This window comes from Protopterus annectens, chromosome 2.part0, assembly GCF_019279795.1.
Source record: "Protopterus annectens isolate FY-2018-M chromosome 2.part0, PAN1.0, whole genome shotgun sequence".
Lineage (NCBI taxonomy): Eukaryota > Metazoa > Chordata > Ceratodontiformes > Protopteridae > Protopterus > Protopterus annectens.
The window spans coordinates 1,701,243,102-1,701,269,923 of record NC_056728.1 but is presented as its reverse complement, the minus strand read 5'-3'; the positions used below and the strand labels follow the sequence as shown (position 1 = coordinate 1,701,269,923).

The 26,822-nt window shown below is 43.1% G+C and overlaps 1 protein-coding gene across 1 annotated transcript in view; it reads left to right on the top strand.

Annotated features, from left to right (window-relative positions):
• Window positions 1-26,822, top strand: part of HSPA4L (heat shock protein family A (Hsp70) member 4 like) — a 2,148,355-nt gene that overhangs the window by 716,822 nt on the left and 1,404,711 nt on the right. The window lies entirely within an intron of this gene.

Below are 26,822 nucleotides of genomic sequence, written 5' to 3'. Positions count from 1 at the left end.
CCTGTATATGGCTGAACAGAGGCACTGAAAAAGCTGCTTCTGCTAGATTTAGTCTACATGTGCAACTCTGTATTTTACAGATACTGTACATATCTGTGTCTTACATCTCAAAGCAATAGTAGATAGTACAGATGATTGAGGGCAAGCTTCTGTGTGACACATCTCATTACCAAGGGTTTTACATCCAGGAAGAAAGTTATCACCTCTCTCTACCCTTCCCTTATTAGGCCAATCATTGAGTATAATGCCCCATTTGGCATGTACCTCACTAGACACATGCAACAGCTGTAAAGGCCACATAAGTACCTCACGAAGAGGATCTAGACCTTAAATACATGCCCTACATGGACGGACTCAAAAACCTCCAGCTATTCTCTATCTCATATCGTCTGCTAAGAGGCATTATCTGCTTGCCTTACAAAGCCATGTCTGACCCAGCTATGTTAGAAATGCTACATCTAAAGAAATCCCAGTCCCTCTGCACCACACGCTCCAGAGACCTCTAGTGTCATATGTCAGATGTATGCTCCTCACATAGGTGCAGGGCATAAAGTGGCATACATATGCTCCATACTCAGACCTCCTTTGCTGCCAATCTGAATGCCATAGTTGAATATCACTCTGAACATCCTTCGCTAAGCTGATTTCTACCAAGCTGTTTACAGATAAGTGCCCCATTGGGGTTCCTTCTTTCCTTTCCTTTACTTGTTTACTTAGAATTCATGTCATCCAGGAAGGTAAAATGTCAGTGTAGGAGGCAGATTTCCCATAAAGGACATCACAAGTGTTAACTTTACTTAGGTGCTTCACATGATCATACCCAGTGTACCATTTGTCAGGCTTTTGTTCCCAAAATGCAGTAACAGCTGTCTGTCCTCTTTATCCATTTATCTTGGGAGCCAGCATCTCAAACTTTTGACCCAGTGTACCATGGTTGAATCTACTCACCCCCGAGGTACAACTATCTGCTGTATTTAAATGTAGAACAATGTCTTGGTCTGATTCTGCTGTCGTCCAGTCTCTGCCAGACGTCTATCTTGCTGTGAGTGAAGACCCCGAAGACCATCTGGTGCTGACATTGGTTTGTCTGTCACAACCCTATTGGAGGCTGGCATGAACCAGCTTCTCACATGTCTTCTGAGGCATTGTAGACGTCTGTAACGGATATTGAGGGGGAACCACAGCTGATCATATTCAAAGGGCCTAGGGGGATTCTCCAGATTCTTGTTAGGGAAGAGGTCCCTGTACTCTTATTGAGTCTAGGTATGGCTCTGAGCCAACTAGGCTGGTCAGAGCTAATGTCCTACTGAAACAAAATCAGAAAACTAAGCACATTCCTTCAATTGCTAAGGATCCTCCGAGGGAATGGCAGGATTTTACCCAGGGCTTATTAAAAGGCCATTATAGCCTTAAGACCTCCCCAGGGGGTGTCTCTTCTTGCCTTTCCTTGGTCTACTTCAGCCAAAAGGACTAGGGAATCTGATTCCTCTTCAGAGGAGGGGGAGGATTCACAAGTTACCTCTAATTTAGACTATGGGTCTGAGGAAGAGGATTCCTTGAGTCCTTACTCTCTCTCTTTGAGGAGTCGTCCTTTTGGGATACAGTAGTTCGCATGGTGTACTATTTTTAGTGGAACTGCTCACAAGTACTATGATATTCAAAAGAGGTATTATGAGCTGTTGCTGATAGAATCTCCTAAATCTTCTGCTGTCCCTCCTTTGTTGGATGCCTTGCTGGATACATTTGCAGCTGCCTGTTTGGCTCCTGATTCCCAACTTGCAGCCCGTAAGAAACTTGACCATTTTTATAAAGTGCCTGAGGCTTTTAAGTACCTCTGCAAGTGTCCTTCGTCAGACCCTTTTGTGGTTTCTCTTTCTGCTGACAAGCCATCCAAGCTTTTGCCCACTTCTAAACTCCTTCCTTCTAACAAAAACAGTCAGACTATGGAGAAGCTGGTGAAAAAAGTATGCAGTTATGCCACTGTGGCCTTCAGGGACATTAATTATCAAACCCAGATGACCAAGTATGTTTTGGCCCTTTTGTCCCAGCTTGGGAGAGTATCTGATCTTCCTGACTCTGAAGGGAGACTGCTGCCCTCAACTTATTGAGTTCCACTTATCTTGTGTGTCACTCTATCTAGTGTAGTTAATGATGCAGCTGATGCATCCTCTAGTTACTGCTGCTTCTGGTTCATTTATGAGGATACACTCTTGGCTTTCCCTCCAGGCTTTACCTGATGATGTTAAGGCCAAGCTCCTAGATGCTCCTTTGGACAATCAGAATCTCTTTGGTACAGCTGTAGCCAACTTGTTTAAGACTTTACAAGACAAAGGTGAAGTTATGCAAGATCTTAAACATATATTTGTTTGTTTCATTCCCCAATTTCAGAGAAACTATCGTGAGTCTGCCTTTTTGCATAGACAACCCCATCAGCCTTCTAAGGGAAAGAGGATTCCTAACCGTATTTTTCGCTTATAAACCCACCCAGAATTCTGTAACTCTAAAGCTCCCTTTTCAAGACAAATCTGCTTCTATCTGACATATTTTCTCCCCTTTCCCTCGGCCAGGTACTCCCTGTCTCTCCCTGTCTGGCAACAGATAACTTCAGACCCCTGGGTTCTTTCCATTATCTGTCAGTTATTTTATGGTACGAAAATCCCTCCCCACTTTCTCAGGTCTTACTCACCCTCCTGCAGACCAACTTCCTCATTTTTCAGTAGCTGTGCAGGATTTACTGGATCAGGGCACCATTCAGCCTGTTCTAGTATCCCAAAGAGGAACCGGGTTTTTCTCCAGAATGCGTCTGGTTCCCAGAAAAGAGGGATCTTGGAGATCATTCCTGAACCTTTCCTTTCTAAATACCTTTCTAAAAATTCCTTCCTTTCAGATACTTTGCCTCCAGACTCGATTTCCCCTCTATTCTTCCACAAACTTTTCTGGTCTCCCTAGACCTAAAGGACACCTGTCTTTATATTTGCATTCATCCTTTGTTCAGGAAGTTTTTTTTTCATTTCTGCTTCTTTCTCTCATTTTCAGTTCTCTGCTTTGCCCTTTGCTCTTTCTATGGCCTCAAGGCTGTTCACCAAATGTCTAGCCCCTGTCATAGCCTTTTACAGATTTCAGGGAATCCAGATACTCCCATATCTGGGCGACCTGCTTCTTCAGGTTCCCTCTCAATCCAGGCTTTGCAGAATCTGAACTTCACCATGCTTTTTCTGCACAGTCTGAGATTCACCATCAATCTCAAGAAGTGAAGTTTGACTCCTTCTCAAGATAATGCTTTTCTTGGTTGTAGAAGAATCCAAACCATTCCAGTGTTGGCTTCTCTTCCTTCTTCCGAGGTTCTGTCACTGACAACTTAACTTTCAATTTCAGCTTTCCCATTCTTTGATTTCTGCAAGTGAATTATCCATAATCCTGGTATTCATGACATGTACCATTCCCATGCTCCTCTTTGCCAAGCTTCATATAAGGAAACTTCAGTGGTTTCAACTGCGGCAATGAAAAGAAATAAATCTACTATTATGGTAAGATTTAACACAACTGTACTAATATATGCAGATGTATATAGATAGATATAAACTATATAAGCCCAGGGTTGTTTAGTTCCTTTCTTTAACTTGCATACTCACCCTTTGCTTATATATGGCATTTTGTCACTTTGCTTAATCCAGAAAAGTACATTTAGCTTCTCGTTTTTTTTCAGTGGGCATGCCATTCTGATTTGTGAGTTGAAGTGGGAATTGCTAGCTCTTATGAGAAAGGATGCTGTGCAGTGGGTTGTGGCTGGTATTTCCTGTTCTAACGATTTACCTCTGTACACAGAATTCTTGTTTACTATAGCTGCCACATACAATGGCATGTAAGTCGTGATGATGTAAGTCTCGTGATGATAAAAGCTGTGTCATCACATGTTCAATCCAAGATGGCATGTACAATCAAGGAATGTAAACTCTCATTCAGGCCTTTGAAGAACAGATGGCATCTTCAAAGAATGTTCCCATATCCCACTTGGGTGTCTGTCATTCGTCCCTCTCTGGAGCAGGCATCAGGTGAATGCAAGACACCTTCTTTGTTAAGTAGTGCAAGGGAGTGTTTCCTTCTCCGTGACAATCTGTTTCAGAAGATGACTGTGAGGGAACCAAAGTACTTACTTCTGAGTTAGTTAGCAATAATGAGATAGTGCTGAGATGTTCCCTCCATATAGATCTTCTATCGCTACTCCAAGACAACACCTCATTTGGAAGGTTCTTAGCCTTACAAAGTCCACTTTGTACTGGTTTGCATGATCTTTTTTTTTTTTTTATTCCAGTAACTTTTTATTGAATACTCAGTACATTCAACATATGTACTGAGTACGTTTTCAAACATGATTACTTTTTCTGTTCTTGGCGGCTGGACCTGTAGTTGTATGGTAGTCATTTCAAACACTGTTCTCATTAATTGCTTTACTAAGTTATACATCCGGTTAAACCCATTACCACTGTTGCGAGAAGAGGGGACATCCCTGTCCAGTCCCCCTTGTCCAACTGAATGCTTTTGGGACATCCTTACCCAGCTTTACCCTTGCCTGTCACATTTGTAGAGGCCCTTCACTAGAGTGAGCCAAATGTTCTTCATAAGGATCACTGCTGCAGTAGCCTAAACTGTATAGGTTATATCCTGCTATGGATATAATACCCGGAAAGCTTCCAAAGGATTCAGAGCATCTTTTGCATATCCAAACCATTAGTTAGCTTGAGCCGAACTGACTATACGGCAGGTTTGAACACCAAGTCCTTCAGGGCTTTCCTGACACTGAAGAGAGCACTCCTCTGTGGGCATTTGAAGAGTGATGGTCAGCTAACGCTGGCCCATTACTGGTCAAAAAAAGTTCCCTTCAGTATTAAATAAAAAGCTTCCACATTACTTTCTGTTGCAGAAAAATTAACTAGGAGAATTTTTTTAAATGAATATAACTTGACTTTTGTACACTTAAATGAGAACTTTACTTTTATTGTTGTCAAAAGTTATTAAAAATAACTTTAAAGTATTTTTATGTGGTAAAAGTTGTATTATTTTACATTTGGGGTTGGGTAAGTGTTTAAAGTGCTTTTTACTTTGTCTGAAATGGGGGAAATGTTACTTTATAACTTGCCTGTTTTTACAGACAGTTGCTGTCAGGCTTCCTGCACAAATCAGATACATTTTTGGCTTAACCTTAGAATAACCTTTTGGTTCCTTATCCCAGATCAAACCTAGCAGCTCCTGCTTTATGGAATCTAGCTGTTGCTAAACATTTGGATAGTATTAATCCCACTGTTTGACAAGGATGGGAAGGCTTTTGATACATTTAGTCTTCTGCAACTCTTCTTTTTTTTTAATTTTCAACTGTCAAGCTCATATGTTGACATTTCTGCTTGCCTCTTTTGAGAATATGAATATTTTGTCATGTTAATCCTTTTGTGAGGAGAAATATGCTTTGTGTAACCTGGTTTCTTCAATGTCTGAAGTGAATACACACTGTTTGAAATGTGCATCTGATTCTGCCAATGCTACCTCCAGGGATGCTGCCATTGGGACTGTTATGAAGAGGTATGTCTGGCTGCATTCTCAAAATCTCCCAGAAGATGTCAAAAATGAAATTTTGAGTTCACCTTTAGGTAGAGAAGTGTTTTTTAGGCCTTCTGCTCCAGAGGTCATTAAAAGGTGTGATGAAAGAGGAAAGCAGTTTCAAGGGATCTCTTATCGTTTACAGCCCTCCTTCTTCAGTTGGCCAAGGGATTTAATGCTTCCTTTGCTTACCAGCAGCCTGCTGGGACTGCTCATTTCACTTTTTAAAGAAATATGTGATCATTTAGAAAACACTGTCAAGGAGGTTCCAAAAAGAAAGCAGGAACTCCCAGAACACTGGCAGTCTAATAAGTCTGAATGACTATATGAAGGCTTTCCAACTCCTTTCCTACTCTGACAGTCCTTTAATCCTTCCAGAAAGTCTCTTTTTTCAAGGGGTTAGTTTCAGACCGATAAGTTCTGAGAATAATTCTTCCAAGTTACAAATAGCGGTGGAAGTCTCCCCATCCACCAGAACAGACTTTTCTTTTCTCTCTTGACTTTCAGCATATGCTTACTAAGGGGATGACAGAAGCTGTCCCTCCTCCTCAGAGGAAGGGTTTTATTCCAGGATGGTCCTGGTGCCAAAGAAAGAAGATTCTTGGAGACCAGATGTTATTTGTGTTTCACTGTTGCAATCATTACATTTGGGTAATCTGCTGGCAGGTTGCCCTCAGTCGGCCTGAATTCCAAAGTCTTGGGTCCTGCGTCTGTTGCTGTCTCCTCTTCAATGACGTCAGGTTGTCAGGGGTATAAAACATGCAGCTGACACCATTTTCTTTAGTCTTTCTTGCCGTGTGGTGCCCGAAGCAGAAGCATTTCGCAAGTGCCGGTCGGCAGACTACTGAAATATTCGTGTTTGAGTTTCAGAACCGAAGTCTTCACTAAAGCTAAGTACCTCGTTGGGGAAACTTTTTTCTTGCTCCACACCGATGTCAGAAAAAGTTAATAATTGTATTACTTGTGGGAAGCAAATACCTCATAAGGATTTCCATTTATACTGTATTCCTTGCCTAGGCCCTGATCACAATGTGCCTGGCTGTGGGTTTTGTGCTACATTTAACCAATGCACTATTAAGCATCGGTATATTTTTGCCTCAAAGTATTTTGGAAACAGATTTAACTACCTAGAAATGTCGATGGATAGCAATCCGACTAGCGGAGTACATAAAAAACACAAAGAAAAGGACAGAGAAAGGCAGTCGAGATATAAAACCGATGAAGCTTCTCCTAAGCCAGTCGCCAGTTCGCCGGTACTCAGTGAGGCGCTTTCGCAGCCCCTGATACCCACTACCTTTGAGTCACAGGCCTCTACCGACATCAATGTGGAGTCCTGCATTCCGCAAGATACTCAAGGTATTGGACCGACGGCTGTATCTCCCTCAGATGGGTCTGGAGCCGCTAAGCAGGCACCGGCTTCTGAGGGTGTATTCAGGCCTCAACATTTGTATATCAAACTGCCGACAGCTGCAAAACCAAAGACAAAAGCAACTTCTAAAACTAAAAAAAAAACGAGCCACGTGCACAGGCCTCTATGCCTAAAAAACAGATTATCAAAATGGCTGAAGACCTTATTACCTTGATCAGGGGGTACCCATCCCCCTCCAGATAAGAGGCCTAGGCAAGACACTGATTATGAATCCTCAGATCAGGTTTCTATTTCTTCTGATTCATCTTCTGATCAGTAATTATCTATACCTCCCTATGTGGATTCTGATGCTGAGGAGTCTATACCATCTGCATCTCCTTCCGAGGATTATTCATTTGGAGAAACCTTGCATACTTTCAGGGAGCATTTTCACTGGGAGAGTCAAGACTTCTCAGAATCAAGAAAGAGGCTCAGGGATTTCCTTCTTCCTCAGCACAGGCCTTTAGCCATTCCCCCTGTTTTAGACATTGTGGATGATGTGTTTTCGGAGTCAAGCTTGACCCCTGACTCCTTACCTCCGGCTCCCAGTAAGCCTGATAGATATTACAGGGTCCCTGACTCGCATACATTTTTATTTAGAAACCCTGCTGCTGATCCTGAAACTATTTCACAGGGTCCAAAGGGAGTTAAGGCCTCAACAGCAAAAAATCCTACCCCCTCTGACAGAGATTCTAGGGCACTGGACAGATGGGGAAAAAAGGGTTATACATCTGCAACCTTGGCAATCAGGGCCTTAAACTGTCAATTTCATATGCTTAAATACCATCAACATGTTATGGTATTGCTGAAACAGAAAATGATGTTGATTTCTGAATGTGCAGAAAATAAAGAATTGCAGGAATTATTGCATGCAGCTGAACAGGTTGGAAAGCATACTTTGCAATGTGGTTTTGACTCCTTAGAGGCCTCCTGCAGGGCCACAGTTACTGGATCTGTGATTAGGAGGCATGCCTGGCTAAAGGAACAAAATTTGCCTGATTATGTTAAAGCTAAATTGCTAGATGCACCTTTACAGCATGATTCTCTGTTTGGTATTAAGGCAGAAGAGGTTTTAAAGAAAATGGAAGACAAAGCTAAGTCTATGCAAACTGTTAAAGACTTCTTACAAGTGCAGCCACCAAGATTCGGTAGACACTGGCCTACAAAAAATTGGTCCTTTCCTGTGTCAGGCAGAGCTCAAAGGGTCAAATCCAGATGCCCTAAGGGTTCCAGATACCAGGTGCAAGATTCATACAGATCAAAGCAATGGGGCACGTCTACCTCCAAATCTGGAGGAGATAAAGCACAAACCTACAGAAAACAATCCCAAAGACGTCCCTCTGCCTACACCAAGCACTTACCTTTTGGCAGCGACAATAGGGGGAAAATTAGCACTTTTTGCTCAAAATTGGCAGTTAATAACCCAGGACAAGTGGGTACTAAACATAGTATCACAGAGATACAGATTCCATTTCAACACTCTGCCAACGGCAAATGGTTGGCCAGATCTGCCAAAAAATCATTGGGCAGAGGCACAGAAACAGGTTACGTCCCTCATGGATATGGGGGCCATTCAGTCAGTACCAGAACAGGAAAAAGGACAAGGTTTTTACTCAAGACTGTTCTTGGTACCCAGAAAGGACAAGGCCTGGTAGCCAATACTGGATTTATCGATTGTGAACACATACCTGGGCATTCCAAAATTCAAAATGCTGACTTTACAGCAGCTTCTGCCCATGCTGGGCAAGAATGCTTGGCTGGTGACATTAGACCTAAAAGAGGCATATCTGCATGTCCCAATAAGACAGTCGTGCAGAAGATACCTCGGATTCAAGGCTGGCTTAATGCATTACCAATTCTCTGCACTGCCCTTTGGCTTATCTACTGCGCCCAGGGTCTTTACAAAGTGCCTGGCACCAGTAATTGCATTTTGCAGACAAAGAAGTATAGAAATATATCCTTACTTGGATGACTGTCTCATTCAAGCAGAGAACAAGGACATTCTTCTTCAACACCTGGCTTTTGTGAAAAGGCTTCTAACATGCCTAGGGTACACAATAAATGAAAAGAAATCACAACTGGTATCCTCTCAAAAGATAACATTCCTGGCTACAAGCCTGAATACAACTGCCCAGATGGCTTACCTCACGCCAGACAAGCAAAGGCAACTGACTACTTACTTCAAACTGATGGCAACAAAAACCCAGTTATCTGCAAGACAAATTCTGCAGGCTCTGGGCTTCATGGCATCCTGCATCCTACTGTTTCCATATGCAAGATTGCATATGAGGAAACTTCAATGGTATCTAAAAAGTTTATGGAGTCAACATTCTCGCAGTCTAGAAGCAATGATTCCTCTAATTCCCTGTCTACAACAGGAGTTTCTATGGTGGGCAAAGGCATGTCACCAAAACATGGGATGGGCCTTCACTCTACCCCCTGCCAGCCAAACCTTAACAACAGATGCATCAGATTATGCCTGGGGGGCCCACATGGCAGGAAGATGCATTCAGGGCATATGGACCCCAAAACAAATGCATCTACATATCAACCAGAAAGAGATGCTAGCTGTTCAAAATGCCCTAACAGCCTTCAAGAACTTCATCCAGGCCAACTACTGATAAAGACTGACAACACCACGGTCATGTGGTATACAAACAAGCAAGGGGGCACACATTCATACCCCCTTTGCAGATTAGCCATGGCACTGTGGGACACAGCTTTGACCTACCAAATACATCTTCAAGCTCAATTCCTGCCAGGAAAGCAAAATATGCTAGGAGACTATTTAAGCAGAGACCTTATGGATCCTCATGAGTGGAAACTAAATCCACAAGTCTTCAGCATGATAACAGAGAAATGGGGAAGCCCAGACATAGATCTATTTGCCTCTCCTCAAAATTATCAGTTGAAAAGATTCTGCACAAGGACTTATCACAGACAAGCATGGAAAGTGGACGCCCTATCCTTCAGTTGGAAAAACCTATCAGTTTACGCCTTTCCTCCTCTGCCTCTTCTCCCCAAGGTCCTCCTAAAAGTCAGACAAGGGAAACCAAAGATGATACTAATTGCCCCTGACTGGCCCCGCCAATACTGGTACCCAATCCTAAGGAACTTGTCTCAATACCCAGCTTGGACCTTACCTCAAAGACCTCATTTACTGTCCCAGCAAAACAATCAGATCCTGCACAATCAACTACAGACACTGAACCTGGCAGCATGGCTGATCATGTAGTTATACAGACAACGCCTTTTAGTAAAGCTGTGATGGATGTCATTTTGTAAGCTAGAAGGCCTAGTACTAGAAAATCTTATGCTGGCAAATGGAAGAGATTCTGTGCTTGGAATCAAGCACAAGGAACTGATACAGCTGAACCAAATATTCCTCAGATATTACAATACTTAACTGAGATGCTTGACAAAGGCCTATCTTTCTCATCAGTTAAAATCCAGGCCTCTGCCATTTTGGCTCATTATAATACAGAGCCACCAATCTTTTCTCATCCTTTACTAAAGCAGTATCTTAGAGAAGCCAAAAATTTAAGGCCTCTTACAAGATCACCATTACCTGCATGGGACCTCAATTATGTGTTGGAAAAGATCCCCCTGCCTTCATTTGAACCAGCTGCTACCGCTGACATAAAGTTCTTATCATGGAAAACAGCTCTGCTACTAGCAATTACTTCAGCAAGAAGAGTTTCAGAGCTACAGGCCCTCATGGCTGTAGAGCCTTTTATCATATTTTACCCAGACAGGGTGTCTCTGAGAACAAACCTTACATTTATGCCCAAGGTGGTTTCCTGGTGTGGCTCTTAACTAAACAATTCACCTGCCAACCTTTTATCCAAATCCGTAGAACATGGGGGAGAGAATTCTGCATTCCTTGGATGTACACAGACAGCTAAGATTCTACTTGAGCAGGACTAAAGCTCTAAGGAAAACTAAGCAATTATTAGTGACATATGCTGCAGGATCAGAAGGAAAGGCTATTTCAAAGCAGACCATTTCAAAGTGGATAAGCCACTGCATTCGTTTCTGCTACTTCTATCATGGTAAACCTGTGCCCAAGGGCATTAGGTCTCATTCCACCAGAGCTGCAGCTACTTCAGCAGCCTTTTTCAGAGAAGTACCAACCAAAGACATTCTAGAGGCTGCTACTTGGAGTTCTGTTCACACCTTTACAAAACATTATCATTTGCCTCTCTACTCTAAGTCCAGGGCAGGCTTTGCCACTGCAGTTCTGCAGGGCCTTATAGCTATAAACAATGCTGTTTAGTTTCAGCCTCCCAACCATAGCTTTGGAATTCTACCCAAATGTAATGACTGCAACAGTGAAAAACGAAGAACATAGTACAGTTGTGTACACTTACCATAAATGTAGCTGTTCGAGTGTATTCACTGTTGCAGTCCAGGTTACCCTCCCACCACCCCCCTGTCACTCTGGAGTTTATCTTTCCTTCTCTATCTTCTACAACCTATGTGGTACATTTGCTTGTAGATGAAGGTAAAGTTTATATTGATGCATGTATATATATATATATATATATATATATATGTATATATATATATATGTATATTTTTGCTACCTTTTTGGGGGCACCTGACATCGGGGGTAAGAAAAACTAAAGAAAATGGCGTTGGCTGCATGTTTTATACCCCTGACGATTTGACGTCATGGAAGAAGAGACAGAAACCAATGCAGGACCCAAGACTTTGGAATTCACGCCGACTGAGGGCAACCTGCCAGCAGATTACCCAAATGTAATGACTGCAATAGTGAATACACTCGAACATCTACATTTATGGTAAGTGTACACAACTGTACTTTCTGGATCTTTCCTTTCTGAATTCCTTTATGATAGTACCCACGTTCAAAATTGTCTCTTCACAAATTGTTACCCCTTACTTCCCATTTGAGTTTTCTAGTGATCTTAGATTTAAAAGATGCATATCATCACATTCCTGTAGATCGAGATTTCAGATGTTCCATAAAGTTTTGTATGTCTGGATTACATCATCAGTTTCTGCATGTCCTTTTGGTCTATCTACTGCTCCAAGGCTATTTACAAAGTGTCAAGTTCTTATGATGTTGTACAGCAGACTGCAAGATATTTAGAAATTTCTGTACTTAGATGATTTGTTTATCTTTGCAGAGTCTTTTTCAATGTGTCTGGAATCTCTCATTTGGATAATGAATCTCCTGTACAGGCTGGGATTCCAATAGAACTTATGAAACTCTTGTCTGACGACTCCTTACTGGATTGTTTTCCTGAGGTGTCTCCTAAACACCTAATTTCAAAGAACTTTTCTTCCATGGGGAAAAAAAAACAGATTTGTGTTCAGATTTATTCCTGAACTTTTCCACTCAGACTGCCATCTCAGCAAGGGAAATCCCTCAGGATTCTGGGTCTTTTGGCATTTTTGATGCCCATGATACCTCTTGCAAGACAACACATGAGAAAAAGCCACTGGTACCTGAAATCTGTATGACCCAAGCAACAACATCCCCTTACATTTCAGATTCCAGTTTTGGAATTTCTGAAAAGGGAGATTTTTGTGGTGGAGATACCAAATTTGTCAGAATCCAAATTTCCCATTCTCCTTTCCTGCTCTAGCACAGTTAATCACAACAGATGCCTCAGACTTTCCTTGGACATGAATGCTCCTGTGTGCTTCTCAACATTTTCCACTAATATCTATTCTGAAGATTCAGACGGACTCCCCAAAGATCATAGTGGTGACTCCCTTCTTGTCCAGACAACAGTGGATGTTCATCATTCCAACTGCTACAGTAGCTTTTAGGCTATAAGGGTTGTGTCTTGCTGAAGACTAAACAATTGTCCAGCTTCCAAAAGTTCATTCTCCCTCCAACACTTCCACTCTTGACTGCTGATTGTGCAGCCCTTTGGAGGGAAAATTGGCAGTCAGAGTTGAAAATCATTAGTGTTCTTATTGCCTCATGAAGAAACAGCTAACAGGATTCAGTAGAGCAGCAGCTGTCCTTCAGTTACTTTCTGGCAGATGAGTCCTTTTTGGCGAACTCTTCCACACAAAAATATTTGTGTATATGTATTAAAAATTGCTGTTTTATGTATTCCCTGATTAGCGAGTCTGTCCCTTTAAGGAACCCAGTAGATTTCTACTATCGGAAGTTTCCTGTCAAGGACTGCTGTTTTAAGTTTTGGCTAATTTTGATTTATTAACGTGTACTGATTGTGTAAACATGTTAATTACTAAGTTGAAGTTAGTGTGAGGAAGTGTTTTTACAATGGCAGGGATGACTATGAGATTTTGCAGTACTTGTCTTCACACTGTGGCAAATTACCTGACAATTTTTTCTGACAGACTGAATTTTGTTTAGAGGAGTTTCTAACAGAGTTTTGATGTGCTGCTTATGCATTAAAGTATTTTGGGAACTCTTTGTGTGTGTAAAGGTGTAAGTGTGATGCTTATGCAAATTGTTTGACACCTTAGTTTCCAACCGAGTCATTCCAGCAGTCCTTATCGCATATGAAGCAACCTCCTCAGTCACAACGTGGATACTTGTCCATCTTTTGTAGTTCCTAGAAGAAAAAAAACTTACCAGTGAGCCCTTGCCAACTCTGCGGGCTCAGTCATCGTCTCAGAAGATGATGGGCAATGCTGCATTGGCCAGCAGGATTTCCCCAGACCACTAAGTTACCTCTCCTGCTTCCTCTAGTGTAGTCCTTTCAGACACCATTAACCAGGGGTCAGCCATGTCCTCTTCATCTGTTCTAGGGACTGAACTAGGCTTGGGAGAGCCATCTTTAGTGAGACTTGAAAGTCATATTGAGGAATGCTGCTCTTTGTGTTCAGGGGAAGAGACCGCTTGATAGGGCAAAAGTATCTTCTAGTCTGTCATCGGGGATACCTGTAAAGAAAAAACAAATGATTAACTATTGTTCATCAGAGGACATGTTATGTATTACAAAAGGTGATTTTCTTACCTTAGCCAAGAACATTTTGCAGACAGTTAATCCTGGAACTCAGAATATAGTACCTAAATCAGGTCAGTAGAAACATTCCTAAAGAAGAAATGTCAGATTATTCTGACATAGAGAGGGACAGGGCTTCTTCTCCTGCAGATTCTCAAGCCCAAATCAAAGACTTGGAGGAAACTTTGTCATCATAACCTCCTTTGGAGGGTTTTCCTTTTCTCAGACTATAGCCAAGAATGAATGAGGTGATGTCCTTCATGGATGCATCTACAGTCATAACAAGTGGGTTGTCCTGTCGTCAGGCAGCCCTGCAGTCGGCCGGATTCCAAAGTCCGGGTCCGGCTTCGGCTGATGTCGCACTCCACCCGACGTCATCTCTGTTGGTCTTCGGGTATAAAAGCATCAACCGACGCCATTTTCCTCAGTCTTTCTTGCCGCGTGGCGCCCGAAGCAGAAGCTGTTCGCAAGTGCCGGTCGGTCGGATCCAGAGATTACTTCTACCGAATACTACTTCGAAGACTTCTAAAGCTAAGTACCCCGTTGGGGACTCTTTCTTGCCTCAGCCGATGTCAGAAAAGTTAACAATTGTTTAACCTGTGGGAAACAAATACCTCATAAAGATTTCCACTCTTACTGTCTGCCTTGTTTAGGCCCAGCCCACGACGTAGCAGCCTGTTCGGCCTGTGCCTCTTTTAACCGACTAACGCTTAGGCGTCGGTCGGAGTTTGCAGAACAGTTTTTCGGTACTGATTTTGCGTACATTATGCCGTCGGATCCTCCGACTACCCAATCTTCCAAAAAACGCAAAGATAAAGACCGACACTCGCGGTCCGCGGTTTCGCCCCAAACCACGCTAAAGCAAACATGAGTGTCTCGGTTTCGGCCGAAACCGAGAAAACTGATCAAAGTACAGCTGAACCTTTTCTTTCAACTGAGGCCCCTGCTACAACTCTTCAATCGACCTCAGAAATTTTACCTACTACGGTGGTTGACTTATCAGACACCATCCCCTTGGATGTCTCTACCCCAGCACGTGGTGCTGCTAGGCCTCCAGCAGCCATGTCCATTAAGGCCTTCGCCAGGGCTAAAGCAGCCAAGACTACTAAATCAGTGCCTGTTAAACCCCCCTCATCCAGGCCCTCTTCTAGTTCTCAAATGCTTTCTTTGGCAGAAGATTTAATTTCTTTAATTAGAGGATCTCAATCTCACCCAGACAGGGCCTCTCAGCCCCCAGAGAAGAGACCTAGGGCAGAGCCCCTGAGCCAGTGTCTTCTGATGATTCTGCTGATGAATCAGACATAACTGACCAGCCAGAGGCTCCCTTCTCCAATTTTGAAGATTCTGATGCTGAAGAATCCATTCCAGCTGCTTCCCCACCAGAAGAATTCTCCTTTGGGGAAACCTTGCATGCCATGCGAGAACAGTTCCAATGGCAGCAACAGGATTTTTCAGACTCCAGAAAAAGACTTAGGACCTTTCTGCACCTCCCACAGCACAGGCCCTTAGCTATACCTCCTGTTCTCTCTGTGGTGGATGATGCTTTCAATGATGTTTGCTCCGCTCCAGACTCTTTACCCCCAGCCCCTGCCAAACCAGACAGATTTTACAGGGTGCCAGATACTCATCACCACCTTTACAAGGCCCCACTTGCAGACCCAGAAACTATATCCCAGGGTCCCAAGGCAGTAGCAGCGACCACAGCTAAAAACCCTATTCCTTCTGAAAGGGAAGCAAGGTCATTAGACAGATGGGGTAAAAGGTCTCCACTTCAGCTACTCTCTCAGCTAGAGCTTTAAACTGTCAGTTTCACATGATACAATACCAAGAGTTTATGCTTGATCAGTTAACTAAAAAACTAACCACTGATGAATCTCTTGATAAGAAATATGTATTAGAGATGGTAAATAACATACAACAGGTTAGCAACCATTCCTTAAAATGTGGCTATGATGCACTGGAGGCTTCATTTAGATCAGCCATGACAGGCACAGTGATAAGAAGGCATGCATGGCTAAAGGAACAAGCTTTACCGGATCATGTTAAAGCTAAGTTACTAGATGCTCCTATGGACAAGACAAGTTTGTTTGGTACACCTGCCCAGCAAGTTATGAAGAAAATGGAAGAAAAGGCAAAATCTGTTCAAACTGTTAAAGATTTCTTGCAGGTACAACCCCCAAGGTTTAGCAGGAACTGGCCTGCCAAAATTGGTCCTTTCCTGACTCCACAAAATTTCAAAGGGGCAGGAATAGACGTTCCAGAGGCAGAAACCAATCCAGAGGAGGTGCCTACAGAGGACGACAGTGGCAAGGTAGCAACAGAGGCACAGACACAGCCACTGCTACTACATCAGCACAACCACAGTGACTTACTCCTAACTCCGCCTACCAGGGAACAAATAGCAGCTCCTCTAGGCGGAAAGTTAACCTTATTTTCAAAGAACTGGCACTACATAACAAAAGACAAGTGGATTTTACAAACCATAGATCAAGGTTACCAGTTTCACTTCCACTCTTTACCAGTCAAAAGAGGAATGCCAAATCTACCTCCAAATCAAAAAACAGAGGCTCTACGCCAGATAATGGAGTTAGTAAACATGAGAGCTGTGGAAAGAGTGCCAACAGCAGAACAAGGAAAGGGGTTCTATTCCAGACTATTCCTAGTTCCAAGAAAGGAAAAAAGTTGGAGACCAATTCTCGACCTGTCCACCTTAAATACATACATCATTGTCCCAAAATTCAAAATGCTGACCTTACAGCAACTTCTTCCCATGCTGGGCAAGGAGTCTTGGCTGGTAACTCTAGATCTCAAGGAGGCATACCTGCACGTCCCCATTCGACCAATCTGCAGAAGATACCTCAGATTTCTTGCAGGATCAGAGCACTATCAATTCTCAGCATTGCCCTTTGGCTTATCTACTGCCCAGAGTATTCACAAAATGCCTGGCATCAGTAATCGCCATTGCAGACTACAGGAATTCAAATTTACCCATACCTGGACGACTGCCTGCTACAAGGGGACAACAAAAGCAAGCTGACAACAGATTTACAAAGGGTCATTTACTTGCTACAAGGACTGGGATACACAGTCAATTTACAAAAGTCAAGGCTGATACCATCCCAAACAAGGACATTCTTGGCGAATTGGACACAGTACAACAAATGGCATTCCTGACTACAGAAAACAAAAGAACTTCCTCTTTACTTCTTGGCACTAACAAAACTGAACAAGTTAACAGCAAGAAAATTTCTGCAGGCCTTGGGCTTCATGGCATCATGCATAATCTTGGTCCCATTTGCCAGACTACATATGAGGAAACTACAGTGGTACCTAAAGAATTTATGGTCCCAACACAGACACAGTCTAGAAACAGAAATCCCACTAATTCCATGCTTAAAACAGGAGTTCCTATGGTGGGCTCAGGCATGCCAGTCAAACCCAGGCCTACCCTTCCGCAGATGTCAACCAAGCCAGACCATCACAACAGACGCTTCAGACCTAGGATGGGGGCCCACATGCTGGACAAATGCGTGCAAGGATTGTGGACACAGGATCAACTTCACCTGCACATCAATCTAAAAGAAATGCTGGCAGTAAAACTGGCAATCCAAAAGTTCAAACCATTCCTCAAAGAGGGCCAGTTGATGATAAGGACAGACAACACCACAGTCATGTGGTACATCAACAAACAGGGTGGCACTCATTCATACCCCCTATGCAGAATGACCTTGGAGCTGTGGACCCTGGCACTCAGCTACAACATTCAGTTACAGGCAATATTTGTACCGGGGAAGACAATACTCTAGCAGACATACTAAGCAGAACCACTTCGGATGCCCACGAATGGAAGCTGCACCCGGACATCTTCAAGACCATCTCAAACAAATGGGGAATGCCACAGATAGACCTATTCGCATCACCTCTCAATCACCAGCTCAAAAAATTCTGCACAAGGACATTCCACCCACTAGCATGGAAAGTGGACTCTCTCCTTCAACTGGAAAGGCCTAACAGCATATGCATTCCCACCTCTTCCTTTGATACACAAGGTACTACTAAATATCAAGGAAGAACGTCCAAGGATAATCCTGATAGCCCCAAACTGGCCAAGACAACACTGGTACCCACTACTGAAGAGCATGTCTCGGAACAATGTGGCCAATACCCCTGATGCCTTTGATGTTAACTCAGAACAACTACAGCATCATACATCCAAACCTAAAAACGCTGCAACTGACTGCATGGAACATCACATAGCGGCAGCTAATCCAGAACTTTCCCAAAGAGTTAAAGACATTATTCTTGAAGCACGCAGACCTTCAACAAGAAAGAACTATGCTGGAAAATGGAAAAGGTTTGTCATTTGGAGTACGAAAGAGGAAAAGATGTGTCAAACATAGATATGCCTAACATTCTGGAGTATCTGGCGAACTTCTTCATTCAGGCCTGTCCTACTCCTCCATCAAGATACATGCATCAGCTATTTCAGCAGAATACAGCTTTGATCCACCTGTTTTTCGCACCCTTTGCTCAGGCAGTTCCTCAGAGGAATCAAGAATGTAAAACCTCCAAGGAAACCACCATTACCAGCTTGGGATTTAAACTTTGTGCTAGAAAAGTTGACACTATCACCCTTTGAACCAGCAGCAACAGCAGACCTACAACACCTGTCATGGAAAACTGCTTTCCTACTGGCAATTACTTCAGCAAGGAGGGTTTCAGAACTACAGGCCTTAATGGCAGTGCAACCCTTCCTAATCTTCCACCAAGATAGAGTGTCCTTGAGGACTAATCCTACATTTATGCCCAAGGTGGTATCCAGAGTATCTTTAAACCAGGCAATCCACCTACCTACCTTCTTTCCCAACCCACAAAACAGAGGGGAAAGAATACTGCATACCTTGGATGTACATAGACAGCTACGCTACTACTTGGACAGAACAAAAATAGCAGAAAGACTGACCAACTTTTTGTAGCCTATGCAACAGGAAGGGAAGGAAAAGCTATTTCCAAACAGACAATCTCCAAATGGATAGGAAATTGCATACGATACTGTTACTCCTTCCATGGAAAACCAATTCCACAGAACATAAGACCTCATTCTACAAGGGCAACAGCCACTACCACAGCCTTCTTACGAGGAGTGGCAACCAAAGACATTATTGAGGCTACTTGGACCTCCGTGCATACATTTGCCAAGCATTATAATTTGCCTCTATATTCCAGATCCCGAGCAGGGTTTGCCACTGCTGTACTGCAAGGGATCCTAAACACACCATAATCTACTTTTATCCTCCTCCCTAGTTGGCTATGGTATTCTACCCACTTGTTATGACTGCAGATGCATCCATGAAGGACATAGTACAGTTTTGTACCTACCATAAATGTAGATGTCGAACTGGATAGCATCTGCAGTCAGGATTACCCTCCTCCTACCCCTCTGTGGTACTCTAGGTGTTTACCCTCCTAATAGCTAGCTGTTGGGGAGTCTTTATGGTGTATTTGTTTGTATATATGTACATATATGCTTATTGTTGTGTTTACCTCTATCTATTTGGAAACATTGGCATCTATCCAAATTTTAGCCTGCAAGAGGGCTACTGGCATCTGGGGCAAGAAACACTGAGGAAAATGGCGTCGGCTGATGCTTTTATACCCGAAGACCAACAGAGATGACGTCGGGTGGAGTGCGACATCAGCCGAAGCCGGACCCGGACTTTGGAATCCGGCCGACTGCAGGGCTGCCTGACGACAGGGCAACCCACTTGTTATGACTGCAGATGCTATCCAGTTCGGACATCTACATTTATGGTAGGTACAAAACTGTACTTTTTTATGGCAGCAAATGTATGTTCCCACTGAACTGAGGAGATATTTTGTGTATTTTACAAGTGGATATGCCTCATTCTATACTATTCTTCATATAGTGCCAGCACTGGATGATGTATTTAATGCTGTGTGTAACAACACTCATTCACAGACTTCAGTCCCCCAAAAAAACAGTTAGGCTTTATAAAGTTTCTGAAACTAATAAGCACTTATTTTTTTCAGCTAAGCCCTGCAACCATTTACAAATCTTCGTCAGCTGGTAACAAGCTTTTGGTGTCCCCTAACCCTTCCCTGTGGATAAAGAGGGGAAGATATTGGACAGACTTGTTAAGAAAAGTTTCTTCTTCTTCCACTTGGGCATATGGAATTCTTCACTATGGACCCATATGTAAAAGTTTGTACTTCTTTGTACAGACAGTTTGAGATAATTAGGTGCCACACTTTCCCTTGAAGGGTAGTGTCTGTATCAGATGTTCATCGTGTTTCACTGTTGCAGTCATGACTGTAGGGTTCTACCTTGCCGGCAGGCAGTCCTCGGTCAGCCAGAATCCCAAAGTCTGGGTCCTGCGTCGGGCTGCTCATCCATGCTCCCTGACGTCAGAGTGCCAGGAATACAAAGCTGACAGCCGACGCCATGTTCTCCAGTCTTTCTTGCTGTGCGGTGATAGCAGTTCGCATTTGCCGGTCGGCTGACTCCTGACAATTTTTTCTAAACGTACTTCAGTCCGAAGACTTTCTTCTCCTACTCAAAGCTAAGTACCCCATTGGGGAAACTTTTTTCTTGCTCCAGTCCGATGTCAGAAAAAGTTAATAATTGTATTTCTTGTGGGAAGCAAATACCCCATAAGGATTTTCATTCTTACTGTATTCCTTGCTTAGGCACTGACCACGAAGTAGCTAGTTGTCAGTTTTGTGCTAGATTCAATCAACGTACGATTAAAGGAAGGTACGATTTTGCATTTCATTACTTCGGTAGGTGTTTTAATTACAAAATGTCGTCGGATTTGGTTCCGGCTACCGGAGTTCACAAATGATGCAAGGATAAAGACAAGCCTCCGAGGTCCAAATCGGATGATATTGTACAAGCAGAGCCAGCTTCAGGTTCGGCCGTCATCAGTGAGGCGCTTTTGCAGCCCCTGTTGTCGGCCATTTCGGAACCGATGGCCGAAACGGACTCCCACGAGGAGCCAACTAGGCCTTTGAATATTTCTGTTGCAGGACCTTCGGACAACGCTCCTTCAGATGAGTCCGGAGCCGCTGTGCAGGTACCGGCTTCCGAAGGGGTTTTCAGGCCTACTCATCTTCTGATAAAGGCAAAGCCAAAGACAAAAGCAAAGACTCCTTCCAAATCAAAGACTACAGCCCAGGCCTCTTCTGATCCGGCACCCAAGTCTCAGAAACAATTACTTAAGATGGCGGAGGACTTACTTACTATGATTAGGGGTTCACATCCCCCTCCAGATAAAAGGCCAAGGCAGGAAGTGTATTATGACTCCTCTGATCAGGCTTCTGTTTCTTCAGTTTCTTCTTCTGACCAGGAATATTCTTTCCCTCCTTATGAGGATTCTGATGCTGAGGAATCCATTCCTTCAGCTTCTCCCCCTGAGGATTTCTCTTTTGGGGAAACTTTACATGAAATGAGGGAACATTTTCACTGGGAAGGACAGGAGTACTCGGAATCTAAGAAAAGACTTAGGGATTTTCTTCTTCTTCCCCAACATAGACCCCTGGCTATCCCCCCTATTTTGGATATTGTGGATGATGCTTTTTCGGAGGCTAACTTAACTCCTGACTCTTTTCCTCCTGCTCCTGTTAAGCCAGACAGATATTATAGGGTTCCTGATTCCCACCAGTTTTTATGCAAGAATCCTACTGCTGATCCTGAAACCATTTCTCAGGGCCCTAAGGCGGTTAAGGCCGCTACTGCTAAAAATCCCATTCCCACTGAGAAGGATTCCAGATCTTTAGAAAGATGGGGCAAAAAAGTGTACACTTCTGCTACTTTATCTATTAGGGCTTTAAACTGTCAATTTCATATGCTGAAATACCAGCAATTTCTTCTGTCTGTTTTGAAACAAAAGCTAACTTCCATTTCCGCCTGTGCAGATGATAAGGAATTACATGATTTAATGCATGCCACTGAACAAGTTGGGAAGCATGGTTTACACTGTGGATTTGATGCCTTGGAGGCTTCTTGTAGGGCTGCTGCCTCTGGTACAGTCATTAGAAGGCATGCTTGGTTAAAGGAACAAAACTTGCCAGATCAAGTAAAAGCTAAGTTATTGGATGCTCCTGTTGAGCATAATGTTTTGTTTGGACCTAAGGCTGAAGAGGTGATTAAGAAGATGGAGGACAAGGCAAAATCCATGCAAACGGTTAAAGATTTCTTGCAAGTACAGCCACCCAGATTTAGTAGGAATTGGCCTACTAAAAATTGGTCCTTTCCCAATTCAGACAGGCCTCAGAGGGGTAGATACAGACACTCCCGAGGAAGGCCTCAAACGCAAGCCTCTTATAGACCAAGACATTGGGCTGCTTCCACCCCTAGGGGAGGAGAGGACAGGTCGCAAGCTCATAGAAAACAGGCTCAATGACTCCCTCGGTTGGGCTGCAGGAACTTCTTGCCTGGAAGCCCCTCTCGGAGGAAAACTTTCTCTTTTTCACCTAAATTGGACTCATATAACCCAAGACAAGTGAGTTCTGGATGTGGTTTCAAGAGGTTACAAATTCCATTTTCATACCCTACCAAGACCAAGCGGATGGCCGGATCTTCCAAAACATCAATGGTTAGAGGCCTTAAACCAGGTGGAAACTCTCTTGGCTATGAAAGCCATAGAACTGGTTCCACTTTCAGAGATGGGACGAGGTTTTTACTCAAGGCTCTTTCTAGTCCCCAGAAAGCAAAATTCATGGAGTCCCATTCTGGATCTGTCAGTCTTGAACACTTTTCTCGAAATACCAAAATTCAAGATGCTTACTCTGCAGCAGCTACTTCCAATGCTGACCAAAAATGCATGGATGGTAACTCTGGATTTAAAGGAGGCATATTTACACATTCTCATCAGGCAGGAATGCAGAAAATACCTCAGGTTCAAGGCCGGATCGAGGCACTATCAATTCTCTGCACTGCCCTTTGGATTGTCTACTGCACCCAGGGTCTTCACCAAATGCCTGGCTCCAGTAGTAGCTTAATGCAGACTCAAGGGAATTCAAATTTACCCTTATCTGGACGACTGTCTTATTCAGGCAGACAGCAAGGATGTCTTACTTCAGCATCTATAATTTGTTCAAAATCTTCTCAAGTTCCTGGGATTCACTGTAAACATAAAAAAGTCAAATTTGATACCCTCACAACAGATAACCTTTCTGGGTGCTCTTCTAAACACAGCAACCCAGATGGCATTTCTGACATCCGAAAAACAATTACAGCTGGCTTCAACTTTCAAAACCTTGGCAACTTTAACTCAGCTATCTGCAAGGAAATTCCTGCAGGCTTTGGGTTACATGGCCTCCTGCATCCTTCTTGTACCATATGCAAAACTTCATATGAGGAAAATACAGTGGTACCTAAAAAGTGTATGGTCTCAGCATTGCCACAGTTTAGACATACAGATCACTGTCCTGCCTTGTCTTCAAAAGGAATTCCTTTGGTGGTCCAAGGCATGTACTCTAAACATAGGAAAACCTTTCAGTCTGCCTCCAGCCACTCAGATACTAACCACGGACGCTTCAGATTATGCATGGGGAGCCCATTTTCAGGGCAGCTGTCTGCAGGGCCTTTGGACAAAGGATCAGAAGCACCTGCATATCAATTTAAAGGAAATGTTAGCCGTTCAGAATGCTCTATGGGCTTTCAGGAATCTTCTACAACCAGGACAGCTACTGATACGGACAGACAACACCACAGTTATGTGGTACATAAACAAGCAAGGGGATCTCATTCCTATCCCCTTTGCAGACTAGCCATGAATCTATGGAACACATCTCTAGCTTGCAAACTGGACCTTCAAGCTCAGTTTCTACCAGGGAAGCAAAACGTCCTGGCAGACTGTCTGAGCAGAAACCTGTCGGACCCACACGAATGGATGCTGGATACCGAAATATTCAGGATGATTACAGCAGTCTGGGGAATGTCCTCACATAGACCTCTTTGCATCCCACCTCTATCATCAACTACTAATTTTTTGCACCAGGACATTCCACGAACTAGCTTGGAAAGTGGATGCACTATCATTCAGTTGGAGAAACCTCTCGGGGTATGCCTTCCCACCTCTACCTCTTCTTCCATGGGTGTTATTAAAGATCAAACAGGACAAGCCCAAGATGATAATTTTGCTGGCCCCAAATTGGCCTCGACAGTTTTGGTACCAAACACTGAAAAACCTTTGTCTGGAGCCCCCTTGGGTATTACCACAGATTCCGAACCTTCTGTCCCAAAACCAGGGTCAGGTTCTGCACTCCCATGTCCCATCTCTCAGCCTGGCGGCCTGGTTAATCCAGGGTCTTTGATTCATTCTCTTCTATCCAAGCAGGTTATGGATGTCATTTTAGAAGCCAGACGTCCTAGCACTAGATAATCTTATGCAGGAAAATGGAAAAGATTTTGCTCCTGGATGCAGGCTCAAGATTCAGATCCTCTTATTCCTAACATTCCTCTGATTTTACTTTACCTAACGGACCTCTTACATAAGGGTCTCTCTTTCTCTTCCATAAAGATCCATGCCTCTGCTATTTCTGCTCATTATAATACAGACCCCCCAATCTTTTCTCATCAACTCATGAGACAGTTTCTCAGAGGAGCTAAGAACTTAAGGCCCCCTAGATCTCCACCCATTCTTGCTTGGGATCTCAACTATGTTTTGGAAAAACTCACCTTACCTCCTTTTGAGCCTGCTGCCACATCTGACATCAAGTTTTTATCTTGGAAGACAGCCATCCTGTTAGCTCTTACCTCTACCAGGAGAGTTTCGGAGTTGCAAGCTCTCATGGCTGTGGAACCTTATATTATTTTTCATCAAGACAGGGTGTCTTTGAGGACTAATCCTACTTTCATGCCTAAGGTGGTTTCCAAAGTGACTTTAAATCAAACTATTCACTTGCCAACTTTTTTCCCCAGTCCTCAAAATAAGGGGGAAAGGATCTTGCATTCCTTGGATGTACACAGACAACTACGTTTTTACCTGGACAGAACCAAGGACATTAGGAAATCAGAGCAATTATTTTTTTCTTATGCTTCAAGTTCCCAAGGTAAAGCCATTTCAAAACAGACCATTTCTAAATGGATTGCTCATAGAATCAGATTTTGCTATTCACACCATGGAAAGCAAATCCCAGGGAGTATAAGGAGTCACTCTACCAGAGCTGCTGCCACTTCAGCTGCCTTCCTCAGGGGAGTTCCTACCAAAGACATTGGAGTTTAGTGCATACTTTTTCCAAGCACTACAATCTCCCTCTCTACTCTAAGTCTAGGGCAGGCTTTGCTTCTGCTGTCTTGCAGGGCCTTTTAGCCGCCCCCTCTACTTTATGACCACCTCCCTTTTATTCTGCTTTGGGATTCAACCCTACAGTCATGACTGCAACAGTGAAACACGATGAACATAGTACAGTTGTGTACACTTACCATAAATGTAGATGTTCGAGTGTCTTCACTGTTGCAGTCTGGGTTACCCTCCCTCCTGTCCCCTCTTATTTTTTCTTTTGTGTGGTTCCTTTTTTCACCCTTCTTTTGAGGTATATTTGCAAAGGGTATGGGATCTTACTCATTTCGGAACACCTGACATCTGGGGCAAGAAAAACTGGAGAACATGGCGTCGGCTGTCAGCTTTGTACTCCTGGCGCTCTGACGTCAGGGAGCATGGCTGAGCAGCCGACCCAGACTTTGGGATTCTGGCCGACTGAGGACTGCCTGCCGGCAAGGGAGAACCCTACAGTCATGACTGCAACAGTGAAGACACTCGGACATCTACATTTTTGGTAAGTGTACACAACTGTACTTTCTAATGCTTCTAAGATTTCTCAAGTATCTAAACATGCCTTAAGGATTGTGTGTGATTATTCAGATACTGTGTCTAAGGTCACTGCGTTTGCTCTAGTTTTATTTATTTTATTTTTTATTTATTTATTTTACATTTGTTGACTGGGCTAGTCTATCTGGATATATGTCCATTTTCAGTAGAGGCCCAGGGAGAAAAGCTCCAGTAATTATTACAAGGTTGAAGAAGGCATTACAATAGAAGTTATAACAAATATAATGCTAACAGCAAACCAAATAGTATTTTTTTTTTTTTTTTTTTTTTTTAGGAAATTGCAAATTACAATCTTAAAACCAAAAAATACATAAATTAAAACCTACGTGATGTGCATATCACAATAATCATTACAGTACAAAGAAGCTAAACATAAATGTTATAAGAAGAATGCTAAAGTGTAATGAGAGGTAAAGAAAAGCTGAAAGGGGTGTAGGGAGAAAAAATAGGGAAGAAGAAAAGAAAACAGAGTGAGTCTAGTTAGTACAAGGACATAGCCATTTTTATTGAGGTACCGCTTAGAAGCATTTAAAAAGTGGGAGAGAAGTCTGGGATGAGATATCCGAGGGTTGTTTATTCCATATTTTCCAACAAAGTTGGAGAACAGGCAGTCCCCTGTTGAGTTATAGGGTATAGTAGGGAAAAAATAGGGAAGAAGACAAGAAAAGAAACAGAGTTAGTCTGGGTTACTACAGGGGCATAGCCATTTTTTATTGAGATGCAGTTTTAGATTCCTTTTAAAAAGTAGGAGAGAAGTCAGAGATGAGATGTCCGAGGGTAGTTTATTCCATATTTTTCCAACAGAGTTTGAGAACAGGCAGTCACCTGCAGAGTTATTGGATATGGTTGTTTTGATCAATAGTTTGTTTGAAGAGCGTAGATGTTTCTGATTATAATAAGGTGCAATGTGGCTGGAGAGTATTGAAGTTTTGGTGGGTTGGTACAAGGTTTTGTGAGCTATTATGAGTTGTTGAAGTTCGAGCTGATTAGGAAGTTCTAGCCAACCTAGTT